Below are 13,877 nucleotides of genomic sequence, written 5' to 3'. Positions count from 1 at the left end.
TTATCAGTGCATGCTTTGTATAGTTTAAATCTGTTGAAATTATTGAAACTTGTTTCATGGCCCAGCATATGACCTATCTTGGTGAATGTTTCCTGAGTGATTGGAAAATGCTGTTGGTGGAGTGTCCTGTACATGTCAGTTAGTTCAAGCTGGTTGATAATGAACGTTCAAGTTTTCTGTATTCTTACTGACTTTCTTAATTATTGAGAGAGGAGTGTTGAAATCTCCAACTATGGTTGTGGATTTGTCTGTTTCTCCTTTTAGTTCTAGCAGTGTTATTGTATAAAATTTGAAGCTCTGTTGTTTGGTACCTATGCATTTAAGATTGTTATGTCATACTGATGAATTGATCCCTTTCCTCGTTATGAAATGTTCTCTCTTTATGCCTGGTAAATTATTTGTTCTGAAATCTCCATGTGATAGTGATACAGTCACTCCAGCTTTGACTTGTGAGAGTATATATTTTTTCTATTCTTTACAGTTAACCTATTGTGTCATTTTGTTTAAGGTTTGTTTTTTGTAGATAGCATATAGTTGGAACTTGCTTTTTTAAAAAATCTCATCTGCAAATGTCTTTTATTTAGATGTATTAATTTAGTGTAATTGTCAATATGGTTGAGTATAAACCTACCTAGTTTTCTATTTGTCTTGTCTGTCATTTTTCCCTCTTTTACTACCTCGTTTTGGTTTAACTGAGCACCTTTTGTTATTCCATTTTATCTCCACTATTGGCTTATTGGCTGTACCACTTATTTTTCAGTGGGTGCTATAAGATTTGCAATATGTGTATTATATTACAGTCTATCTTAATATATCATTCATGTAGAGTATAAGAACTTTACAACTGTATGCCTCTATTTTCCTCTTCCTGTTCTTTATATGATTGTTGTCATAGATTTTATTTTTGCACATGTATAAATATTGTTTTAACTAGTTTTTAAGGGATTAAACATGGGGGGGAGTATTTTAGCTACATATTTGTCATTTGCAGCACTGTTCACTTATTTGTGTAGAGCCACGCTTTGGTTTTTCTTCTGTGTGTAGAACATTCTCTAACATTTTATATAATGCAGATCTGCTGGCATTACATTCTGTCAGCTCTTGCTTGTCTGAAAAATTATTTTTCCTTTATGAAGGATATTCTCATTGGGTATAAAAATTCTTAATTGATTTTTATTGCAATGCTGGACACTGAATTTTACATTGTTGAATGCTGGAATTTTTTGTATTCATGTAAGAAGTGTCAGATTTCATTTCGGAATGCAGTTACTTAAAGTCATTGGATCCTTCATGTCTCGCTTTTAAACTGTTAGGGCAGATCCTGAGCAGTCTTCAGTTTAGGGCCGATTTGGCCCACTACTGAGGCAATACCTCTCTAGAGACACTAGTGAGGTTTTTCCACTCTGGCTGGTAGGAACATGAACTATTCCCAGCCTTGGGTAAGTTCTGAGCATTGTTCAGCCTACAGCTTTCCAGTGGTTCTTTCTCTAGCCTAAGGTAGTTTTCTCATAGGTACTGATCAGTACTTAACCAAAAAACACAGATTTTCTTTTGGAGCTTGCTCATTATTATCTGTGCGGCTCCCTCCTCTCTGCCCTGCACATTGATCTTGAACTTAAAACTACCTGTTCAACTCAACCAGGCTATTTAGGCTCTCCCTCCCTGTGTTCTGGTAACTGCCTTTGGGCAGTGAGTTGGGGCATTCAACTCACAGGGCTCACTTCATTTGCCTCTCTTCTCTCAGGGATGACTGCCCTATGCTGTCTGTTGCTCAATGTCTGAGAACCATTGCGTCATATATTTTGTTTGGTTTCCTAGTTGTTTAAGGCAAGAGGGTCAATCAAATTCCTCTAATTTCATCATGGCCAGAAACAGCAGTCTAAATCGTGGGTCACTCCCTCTTCAAAATCCTTCCATGGCTTCCCATCTCAGATTTAAAAGTCTATTCCTTGTGTGGTGGCCCACAAGGCTCCAATCTGTCCTCTGCCCCAATTATCACATCTCCTCCTGTCAACTTGCTCATTAAGCTCTGGTTGCAATAACCTTGCTAATCTTTGAACAGGCCAAACATAGGACACATCAGACTTTGGGTGGTTGTTAATCCATGGCCCTTCTGCTCCCTACAGCTGCTCAGCAGGGAAGAGTCTTCTCAGAAGACTTCTGGGATCCAGGGAGAGAACGACTGTAGCCCTTTTTGAGCTAAAAGGGCCTAAGCACATTGTGGCTACTAGGGAGGGAGCTGTATCTTTCAGGACCCCCGAATCCAGGACTAAGTACTTGCTGGACACCTCATTCTGAGTAAGGTGTTACAGATTAGAAAATCAGAAGAGAAAAAAATGAATCATGGTTCTTGCCAGTTCATAATGCCTTTGGAGAAGAAAATAGTCATTTAAATTAGTATGAGATGATGGATCAGACGTAGTGATGTGTCTGCACAGCAATGCTGTCAGGGTCAGGGAATTCTAAGAAGGGCAAAGCAGGGAGGAAGAATGCAGAGAGCGTGAGCAGGGTTCCAATCATCTGGAGGTCCCTGTGTGAACCACAGGAGGTAGCAGTGGGCTTTGCTGAGAGAGAATAATTCATTTTGCTTCTTGAATCCTTTATCCTTTTGTAAGGACTCCAAGGTTTCTGGATTAGAAGGTGAAAAGAGTGGGGTGGAGGGCACTGGTTGAAACAGTCACTAAGGGGAACTCCAGCATGAGACTGAGTCAATGTCTTACTGGCAGAGCTGGCTTCATGTGTGTGTACAAACTGTATACTCATTTGGGGGCACCACACTTAGAAGAATCTCGTACTTGGTTTGATGCTCTGCTGTTGTTCTAAAATTCATTGCCACATGACACATACTTTAAAATCAATCATGCAATTGGACATAAAACAATTGTCAGCAAATACAAAAGAACTGAAATCATAGCAATAAAAATCATGGTGCAATAAAATTAGAAATCAAGACTAAGAAAATTGCTCAAAACCATACAATTATATGGAAATTAAATAACCTGCTCCTGAATGACTTTTGGGTAAATAATGAAATTAAGGCAGAAATTAAGAAATTCTTTGAAACTAATGAAAACAAAGATACAACATACCAGAATCTCTGGGACACAGCTAAGGCAATGTTAAGGGGGAAATTTACAGCACTAAACGCCCCTGTCAAAAAGTCAGAACGATCTCAATTTAACAACCTAACATCACAACTAAAGGAACTAGAGAACCAAGAGCAAACCAACCTTGAAGCTACCAGAAAACAAGAAATAACCAAAATCAGAGCTGAATTGAAGGAGAATGAGACACAAAAACCATTCAGAAGATCAAATCCAGGAGTTGGTTTTTAAAAAACATTAATACAATAGACTGCTGCTAGACTAATAATAAACAAAAAACAGAAGATCCAAATAAACACAATTAGAAGCAACAAAGAGGATATTACTACTGACCCCACTGAAATACAGATGACCATCAGAGAATATTATGAACACCTCTATGCACACAAACTAGAAAATCTAGAAGAAATGGATAAATTTCTGGATACATACACCCTTCCAAGACTGAATGAGGAAAAAACTGACTCCCTGAACAGACCAATAATGAGCTCTGAAATTGAATCAGTAATAAATAGCCTACCCAAAATCTCAGAACCAGACGGATTCACAGCTGAATTCTACCAGATGTACAAAGATGAGCTGGCACCATTCCTACTAAAACTATTACAAAAAATTGAGGAGGAAGGACTCCTTCCTAACTCATTCTTTGAGGCCAGTATCATCCTGATACCAAAACCTAGCAGATAGCAAGAAAACTTCAGGTCAATATCCTTGATGAACACTGATGCAAAAATCCTCAACAAAATACTATCAAACCAAATCCTGCAGCATATCAAAAAGCTTATCCGCCACGATCAAGTAGGCTTCATCCCCAGAATGTAAGGTTGGTTCAACATATGCAACTCAATAAATGTGACTCATCACATAAGCAGAACTAATGACAGAGACCACATGATTATCTCAATAGATATAGAAAAGGCTTTCAACAAAATTCAACATCCTTTCATGCTCAATACTCTCAATAAACTACATATTGAAGGAACATACCTCAAAATAGTAAGTACCATCTGACGGCATGGTGGCTCATGCCTGTAATCCCAGCACTTTGGGTGACTGAGGCAGGTGGATCACAAGGTCAGGAGTTCAAGACCAGCCTGGCCAACATGGTAAAACCCCATCTCTACTAAAAATACAAAAAGTAGCTGGGTGTGGTGGTGCGTGCCTGTAGTCCCAGCTACTAAGGAGGCTGAAGCAGGAGAATTGCTTGAACTCAGGAAGCAGAGGTTGCAGTGAGCAGAAATCATGCCACTACACTCCAGCCTGGCCAACAGAATGAGATTCTATCTCTAATAATAATAGCCATCTATGGCTAACCTGTAGCCATATCATACTGAATGGACAAAAGCTGGAGCACTTCCCTTGAAAACTGGCAGAAGACAAGATGTCCTCTCTAACCACTCCTATTCAACATAGTATTGGAGGTCCTGGCCAGAGCAATTTCTGGCAAGAGAAAGAAATAAAGCACATCCAAATAGGAAGAAAGTCAAACAATCCCTGTTTGCAGACACATGATTCTATATCTAGAAAACCCCATAGTCTTGGTCCAAAAGCTCCTTCAGCTGATGAACAACTTCAGCAGTGTCAAGAAACAAAATCAATGCATAAGAATCACTGGCATTCCTATACACCAACAATAGTCAAGCCAAGAGCCAAATCAGGAAGACAATCCCATTCACGATCACCACAAAAAGAATAAAATACCTAGGAATACAGCTAACCAGGGAGGTGAAAGATCTCTGCAATGAAAACTACAAAACACTGCTCAGAGGTTTCAGTGAGCCGAGATCGTGCCACTGCACTCTAGCCTGGACAACAGACCGAGACGCCGTCTCAAAAAAACAAACAAACAAACAACAACAAAAACACTGTTCAAAGAAATGAGTTTTTCCAACAAGTGGAAAAACATTCCATGCTCATAGATAGGAAGAATCAATATCATTAAAATGACCATACCGTCCAAAGCAATTTATAGGTTCAATGCTATTCCTATCAAACTACCAATGACCTTCTTCACAGAACTAGAAAAAACTATTTTAAAATTCACATGGAACCAAAAAAGAGGCTGAATAGCCAAGGCAATTATAAGCAAAAAGAACAAAGCTGGAGGCATCACATTACCTGATTTCAAACTCTATTACAAGGCTACAGTAACCAAAACGGTGTGGTACTAAAAACAGACACACAAACCAATGGAACAGAATAGAGATCCCAGAAATAAGTCCACACGTCTACAACAATCTGATCTTTGAAAAAGTTGACAAAAACAAGCAATAGAAATGGACTCCTTATTCAACAAATGGTGCTGGGATAACTGGTTAGCCACATGCAGACTGAAACTGAACCCCTACCTTACACCATATACAAAAATCAACTCAAGACAGGTCAAAGACTTAAATGTAAAACCACAAACTATGAAAACTCTGGAAGACAACATAGGCAACACCATTCTTGACATAGGAATGGGCAAAGATTCCATGAGAAAAATGCCAAAAGCAATTGCAACAAAAACAAAAATGGACAAATGGGATCTAATTAAACTGAAGAGTTTCTACACAGCAAAAGAAACTGTCAACAGAGTAAACAGACAGCCTACAGAATGGGAGAAAATTTTTGCAAACTCTGTATCTGACAAAGGTCTAATATCCAGCATCTATATGGAACTTAAATTTATAAGAAGAAAACAACTGCATTAAAAAGTGGGCAAAGGACATGAACAGACACATCTCAAAAGAAGACATACATGCGGCCAAAAAGCATATAAAAGAAAAGCTCAACATTATTATTAGAGAAATTCAAATCAAAATCATAATGAAATACCATCTCATGCCAGTCAGAATGGCTATCACTAAAAGGTCAAAAAATAACAGAGGCTGGTGAGGTTGTGGAGAAAAAGGAACTCATACACTGTTGGTGGATGTGTAAATTATTTCAGCCATTGTGGAAAGTTCAATTCCTCAAAGAGCTAAAACCAGAACTACCAACATACCAAGGGGTATGTACCCAAAGGAATATAAATTGTTCTATCATAAACAGACATGTACATTTATGTTCACTGCAGCACTATTCGCAATAGCAAAGACATGGAATCAACCTAAATGCCCATCAGTGATAGACTGGATAAAGAAAATGTGGTACATATACACCATGGAATACTACACAGCCATAAAAAGGAACAAGATCATGTCTTTTGCTGCAATGTGGAGATGGAGGCTGTTATCCTTAGCAAACTAACAGAGGAACAGAAAACCAAATACTTCATGTTCTTACTTATAAGTGGGAGCTAAATGATGAGAACACATAAAGAGGGGAACAACAGACATTGAGACCTACCTAAAAGTGAAGGGTGGGAGGAGGGAGAGGACAGGAAAAATAATAGGTACTAAGCTTAAAACCTGGGTGATGAAATAATCTATACAACAAACCCCCACAACACAAGTTTACCTACATAACAAACCTGCACATGTACCTCTCCTTAAAAGTTAAAAAATAAAATAAAATTTTATTTTTTGATACAGAGTCTCATTCTGTCTCCCAGGCTGGAGTGTGGTGGCACAATCTCAGCTCACTGCAATCTCCACCTCCCAGGCTCAAGTGATTCTCCCACCTCAGCCTCCTGAGTAGCTGGGATTACAGGTGTATGCCACCACACCCAGCTAACTTTTGTTAGAGATGGGGCCTCACCATGTTGGCAAGGCTGGTCTCGAACTCCTGGCCAGGAGGACTACCTCGGCCCTCCCAACTGGGATTACAGGTGTGAGCCACCACATTGGCCTAGTGGTTTCATGTTGCACCTGTGGTTTCTGCACCTGGCCGAGGCATTCCTTTGTAAATCTGTGCTCTGCAAGTATGGAGGAAATGCTCCCACCCTTGAGAATGGGAGATTTTGGTGAGAGCTTAGCCCCAGAGAAGGCAGCAAAGGCCTGAGACAGGAGCCCAGGGGCCACTCAAATGTGGGGATGGGAGTAGAGGATCAGAGAGTGGGACACCAGCAGGTCAGCCTGAGAATTCTCACAAAGGCTCTGCAGCCTGTGAGCCAGAGATCACCTTGAGGCTGAGGGAAATTTTAAAAAACCCTAGAAGTAGGTCTTGTGGGGGGGCCTCTCTGGAAGTGTGAGGACGGAGCGGGGGTAGAACCCAGGTGGGTGCTCAAGAATGGAATGGAGAGTCTGGGAAATGGGAATTATTTCCCTCTTGGCTACCCTGCTCCTGCCCCTGGCTCTGCCTGGACACCTTCCTGTCTACAGCTCTCTCCAACTGACCCATATTGCTCTCAACCCAAAATTCTCATTGCTTCTCCACTGACTCATGACCTGTGTGCCATGAAGAGTCTCTGGGGAGGGCTGGGCACAGCAGCTCACGCCTGTAATCCCAGCACTTTGGGAGGCCAAGGTGGGCAGATCATTTGAGGGCAGGATTTTGAGACCAGCCTGGCTAATATGTAAACCCAGTTACTTGGGAGGCTGAGGCAGAAGAATCGCTTGAACCCGGGAGGTGGTGGTTGCAGTGAGCCGAGATTGCACCACTGCACTCCAGCCTGGGTGACAGAGCAAGACTGCCTGAAAAAAAAAAAAAAAAGTCTTTAGGCAGAAGAGACATGGGGTGTGAACCTCTTCTCGAAGGCAGAATTCAGAGGCTTAAAAAGCCAGGGAATGTGGATGTTATTTTGATGGATTCCCACAGAAAGGGATGGTCAGGGCAGGGTGTTGTTTGCATTTCATTTGCAGGGGGGAATGAGGCTCAGAAAGGGAAAGAGTCTTGGCCAGGGATGCACTGTTAACCTGACCCGGCAGCCCACTCTTCAGGCTGCCCAGCTGGGTGGGCGGGGAGAGGTGTGGGAAGATGGCACTATCTCAACTTTTCCTTTGACCTTTTAGTAAGAGGGCTGAGCAAAGCAATATTAAGGCAGTTGACTACAGGAGTCCACTTTATACCACGCTCAAGCTGTTGCATAACAGATGTATATGCATCTTGTTACCTTTCTAATACCTGAACAAGTCAAAATTCCATGACATATCTGGTCCTAAGAGATTGTAGGTGTGTAGATGAAATTAGGTGAAGCTGCTTTTTACACCTCATGATGAGAGACCATTTGGATTCAGGGGCTAAGACCTGGACTCACAACATTTCCCAAAGAATTCCAGCGTTGGGAAGCTTCCCTGGTCTGGATGGCCATTTCCTGGGACCAGCTGTCTGGGAGGAAAATGGGACTAGGCAAGAAGTGTCTCTTGGTCTTCAAGATGCCTTCTGTCCATTAGGAATCAATGTCTTCAACATGTTTGTGCAAGAATCACAGCAAAATCCTGCACCGGTGAACATATTTTAGGTGGAAGCCTGCCATATCACTGGATTGATTCAGATTATTACTGCAAATCCCAGCCTGCATCCTTCCTTCTGCTGTGGTGCAAATGGCAGCAGCTACATAGCCATTTATAGCTGGAGAGCAGCTCCTGAAGCAAATGGCTTACAAGAGCACCATGACCAGGCAGGGCATTCCAGGAAGGTGGCAGGCAAGTCCCAAAAAGCAGTTGTTTGTGCCACACTATCGGCCTTCCTGTCTTCATTGACCCCACTTGCAAGGACCAACTCTGGGTGCCAGTTTGTGCCTGTGTTCTGCGAAAGGGAGGCAGAGGTGATGGTAAGTGGCTCTTCAGTCTCCCTTAGGGAGGAGATACCTTTGGTTTCTGTTTTCTGAGCCAGAGAGTTATGTAAAGGGAGGTGCATATCCATGTCTACCCTACTGTTGCCCTTCTGGTTTTTTTTTTTTTTTTTTGAGACAGAGTCTCACTCTGTCGCCAGGCTGGGGTGCAATGGCACAATCTTGGCTCACTGGAACCTCCACATCCCGGGTTCAAGCAATTCTCCTGCCTCAGCCTCCTAAGTAGCTGGGACTACAGGCATCTTTCAACATGCCCGGCTAATTTTTGTATTTTTAGTAGAGATGGGGTTTCACCATGTTGGTCAGGATGGTCTTGATCTCTTGACCTCGTGATCCACCTGCATCAGCCTCCCAAAGTGCTGGGATTACACGTGTGAGCCACCGTGCCTGACCTCCTGCTGGTTATTTTTTTAGAAACTTGCAATGATTTTCCTTATATTGAGCACACTTTGATGATGTGGACAAAAGCTCTTCACGCCTCAGCCGGTTGCCCAGGCCTGTGCCCTGGGACACTTGAGGGTGCATTTTCCTTTCTCCTGCAGAGGGTCAGCTGGGCTGGATTTATTGAAGCTCTGCCCTTACTTCCTGTAGTGACTGCATCTATCTACCCACTGGGCCGTGGGAATCTCAGGTGAAAAACCAGGAAGTAATAATAGGTGGGTGGGAATAATACAAGTGAAGGAGCCTCATAATCCACATGCTCTGTGCCATTGTTTTCCCCTTTCACTGAAGAAATTCACCAGCACGGTAAGATCTAGTGAGGAGGCCACGTTTCTTGAGCCAAATGCAATCAGGGTGATCTGTGCCACAAACTTAGGGGACAAACTTCATCAGATCTCTCTTCTGTATTATGTGAGGCCCCCACATACCAATCAGCAGGAAGCCAAGGGTATCTTCCCTCCTGAGTGGAGGATGCTGCCACCTCTGAACTGCCCAAGAATCTCCAAGGCTTACAGAGGGTGGTGGGAGATGTCGGTCATCCAACACCAGGTGGGAAGGAAACTGAAGTCTCTTGGGTCCCATACCTTGTTGCTCCTCTCTGCCCTGGATCCTGTTCAGGCCCAGGATGTTTGTGGCTCTAGATCCCTTGCAGGCCCACAGAAGCACCCAGACCTGTCCCCATGGTGACAAGTCAGCAGGGAAGGAAGCTGGCTCTGCAGGGGCCTTTAGCATCAGCTGCTCCTGGGCAGAAACCAGCAAGGCCCTTTACTCTGCTGTGGTTCTTGGATTTCAGTGTACAACAGCATCCAATGCAGGCATTGTCAAAGATATAGATTCCTGGGCCAAACCATCACCATGTGGCTTCTCAGGCCTGGGTAGTGGCAATGGGCATCTGCACAGAACAAGGTCTAGGCAACGCTTATCAGGGGTCTGTGGCCACACTCAGAGGAACGTGAGGCCCTGTTGCTGAGCCTGGCCCCAGTCATGAGGCCCTGATTCCAGGCTCCTGGCCTACCCTGGTGCAGGCCGGGATTGGGGTCCTGAGCGAGCTCATAAGACCTCCTAACTTTGACTCTTAGAGAGTTTGGATGAGCGGCTCCCCACACCCTTTCCTGGTACCTACTTGACTGGATCCCTTCCCAGGACCAGGAAAGTATCTTCCTTCCCCTGCAGTGGCTATGGCCTCTTTTGTGGTCGGGACAGAAGGGTGTTCCCAAGCCTGAGGACATAGCTTCCCTGGCTATGTCCTCGGGCTCCTGGAGGTGCTGGAGGCTCCAGCTTCTGTCAGGTCCCTTGGATGGGGTGTGGAGTGCATGCAGGGAGGCCTGGAGCCTGGCAGCTCTGCAGGCCCAGCTAATGGCAAGAAGTTCACCAAGGCCCACATTATCTGGCTATTTACCAAGGCACTGGCCAGGCATTGACCTTGCAGGGCCATAGGGTTCTTAAAACTTAGTAAAGACCAGTCTGGACCCTTCGATCCTCGGTGTGTGGCCTTCAGCCTTCCTCCTTCCTGTTGCTACTTTCCTGCTGGAAAAAGGGCAGGAGCCGCAGGGTTTAAGGCTGGGAAGACAGGTCTCAGGTGCTGGGCAGAGACTTTGGGGTAACAGGGCGTGGCACAGGTGGCAAAGGACAGATGTGGGTAGACGTGGGCTGTGGAGAAATCACTTGAAGCCTGGAGGCCTCAGCTTCTTCTATTAAATGGGGACAATGTGAGGCAACTGTCACCCAGAGAGCTCTTGGCTGTCCAGCTTTGCTGCAGAGCTGGTTGGCCATGAACATTCGCTTCTTATTTGCTAGTGAAGCTGCTAAAATAAAGATTTGTTCTCAAGTCTGAGCTTTTGAGCTGCTGATGGGGACTAGGGCAGTGTGGCCACCATTGGGGGAAGGGTCCACCGCTTGATCCCCCTGCCTGAGGCTGCAGCCCTGGGATGCTGTGGGGTTTCTGTTGGCCTCTGTGTGGGGCTTTTGTGCCCCAGAGAGTGAGAGGAGCCACCTGTGAGGAGTGGGACAGCCCTCACCTATGGAGAGGGCACCTAGGAAGTGTTACGGCACAGGGCTCAACATGGTCTGGGTTAGTTGTGTGAGACAGGAGAGTTGGGCTGTGAAGCGGCTCGGGCCTGCGGCCAAACTCCCACTGGGGTAAAGTCCCAGTGACAATCTGTGGGACTTGGAGACAGCTTGTATCTCATGGCTTGAGAGAGGCAGTCAGGGACGCATGCAACAATTGTGAGAGAAACCAGTCCCTAGCCACCTTTGAGGTGAGGCAAGAATGCTCTGGCAGGGCCATCTGTGCAGATACCCCAGGAGCCGTGGGGTGCACAGAGCCCGTCTGAGCAACTTGCTTCGGGCCTCCCTGGGAACCCTTCTCCAAGGTCGCAGGTGGGATGGGCTTCTGTGTGAGAATGGGGCCTGCGCTTACCTCACTGGGGCCTCCCCTGGGTGGCCGAGGTTCTTGTCTCACGCCCTGCCCCACAGCTGCTCTCCAGCTGTCCTCCTTGGAAGCTGTCCATTGCCGGGAGAGCTCTGGGCCTAAAGTCCAAAGACCTGGGTTCAGTCTCCTGTGGTTCCCTGGCGTGGACCTCCCTCCTCTGAGTCATGAGAGGTTTGGACCGGGGTTCCAAATCCTTTCCCACCTGGCTCTGCCTGTCCCTCAGGGGCAGCTGCAGTGTCGGCCTCCTGACTCTTGACGCCCTTGCCTCTGGGCACTTTTCTTGTCCAGGCTGGGGGCTGGCACTTCTGGTGTCCACGTCTGCTCACATGAGCAGGTGCCTCCTAGCTCTTTCAGGCTGAATCCGTCGATAGGGAGTGGGGCGGTCACCCTCTGGAGTCCTCAGGGGTGTTTGGGGAACTGGCAGGGCACAGTGGGTAGGTTCTCTTGGGCAAAGTCACCAGGAGCCCTTAAGGCAGCACCGCCAGGGAGAGTGGGGACCGCAAGAGGCTCGTGGGGTGTGGTTGGGTTGGATTTGAGGTTGAGGTGAGGCCATCAAGAGAACAGTGGGTGAGTCAGTGGCCAGAAGAGCTGGGGGATAAAGTGAAGTACAGGGAGAGGTGGCCCGCCAGAGTTCCAGGCAGAGACCATGACCACAGGGAAGGGCTGTGTGAGACAAGGGTGTGAGTGGGACAGCATCGGCCTAGATGTCTTTCTCAGTCCAACTTAGATACGAGGGAGCTACAGAATATGAAGCAGCAGACACGCTGTCCTCTACCCCTACTATTTCAACTGTGCCACTGAGTCCTGAGCACCTGCGGTGTGCTAGATAACAACCACGACAACCCTGGGGATACAGTGAGGAACTCACCACAGCTCCAGCCTGCTAGAGCCTAGCAAACTGCTGCAACCTCCCTCTCCTGCCAATCTCCCACTTGACAGAACCCGACTGGTTCCATATCCACCCTCCCCTGTGGCCTTGTGCCTGAGGTCTGGCCCCATTGGAGGGTCCCGTTCTCCCCTGTGCAGTGACTCACTTAGGCTTAGTTAAGTGGTGTAGTTGTGCCCAATCAGACGCTGAGGAAGGGCAGATGGGAGGCTTCTGGGAAGGGCACAGTCACTGTACTGGGATGAGGCTGCCTGGCTCAGCGGCACCACAGGTGGCAGGTGATTTGGTGGCTTCATGTTCCAGGTACTCAAGACCCATTTGGTTCACAACCAACTGCATTCATGTGACTGACTCTCAAAGCTGGGCTCTGGGGGCTGGGGGGATACCAAGAGCTGGTGCCAAGGGCACCGTTTCAACTTTCTCCTTTCCCAGAAAACACACGCACCCAGGCTGAAATGGAGGAAAGATCCTGGGGTCTCAGGACTTAGGCCTATATTGGTGGCTGCCATTCACTGACATTTCAAAACATGAGCCTATAACTAGAAACTGTCAAACACTGAACACACACTGAATAACAAGGCCCTGGAGTGGCTCATCCCATGTAAGGGCAGGGGCAAAGCTCACTGACACATGTCCACTCTGGAAAAGAGGATGGGCTCACAGGACCGACACAAACAACCAAGAAGGAGCAGACAGGGAGAGTCGGGGCCTCCAAAGACAAGTGGTACTTGAGCTGGCGTGAGGAGGCTGCCCCATCTCTGAGGTGGGGGACGGATCAAGGTGCCTGGCTCCTGAGCTGAGGGAAACAAACCTCTGCCAACTAGGAAGCACGGTGGCCCTCCCAGCTCTTCATCTTCTCCAGGTGGGCCAGGGCATCTGCTGCTGTCTGAGCGGAGGTGCCCACAGGTCTGTGGCATCTTGGCTACATCAGAACAGCCAACACTGGTGGGAAGGGCTGTCCCCATGGGCAGACCTGGCCTACATGGCACTCTTGTGCCTTGAATGCAGGACAGTCCATGGACACAGCTAGGGAGGTGGGTAGCACCACTGGGCAAGGAGGGCCCTTTTTTCTGCAAGCCCAAGCCCAGGCCAGGGCACCGGGAGTGGCTGCTAGCCCTTGGCTTGGCACCATGGGTACATCGTGCATGTGAAAGCAGCCCTAGTGTCCCTGTAGGTGGGCACCACCACCAGCAGTAGCAGTTCTTGAAAATGGCCTAGGCTTCAGCTACAAGCTTTGGTACCTGGCCTCCAGCCAAGCCCCCCATCCTGGGCTACTGATCTCACTGCTCCACCTTCAGTGACCTCACCCAGTGCTTGTTTCAGAACAGGGCAGCCCATCACAGTCCCCATTGCAGGCAG

Source organism: Sapajus apella, unplaced genomic scaffold (assembly GCF_009761245.1).
Source record: "Sapajus apella isolate SASKATOON/1434 unplaced genomic scaffold, GSC_monkey_1.0 scaffold38, whole genome shotgun sequence".
Classification (NCBI taxonomy): Eukaryota; Metazoa; Chordata; class Mammalia; order Primates; family Cebidae; genus Sapajus; species Sapajus apella.
This window is presented reverse-complemented; position numbering follows the sequence as displayed.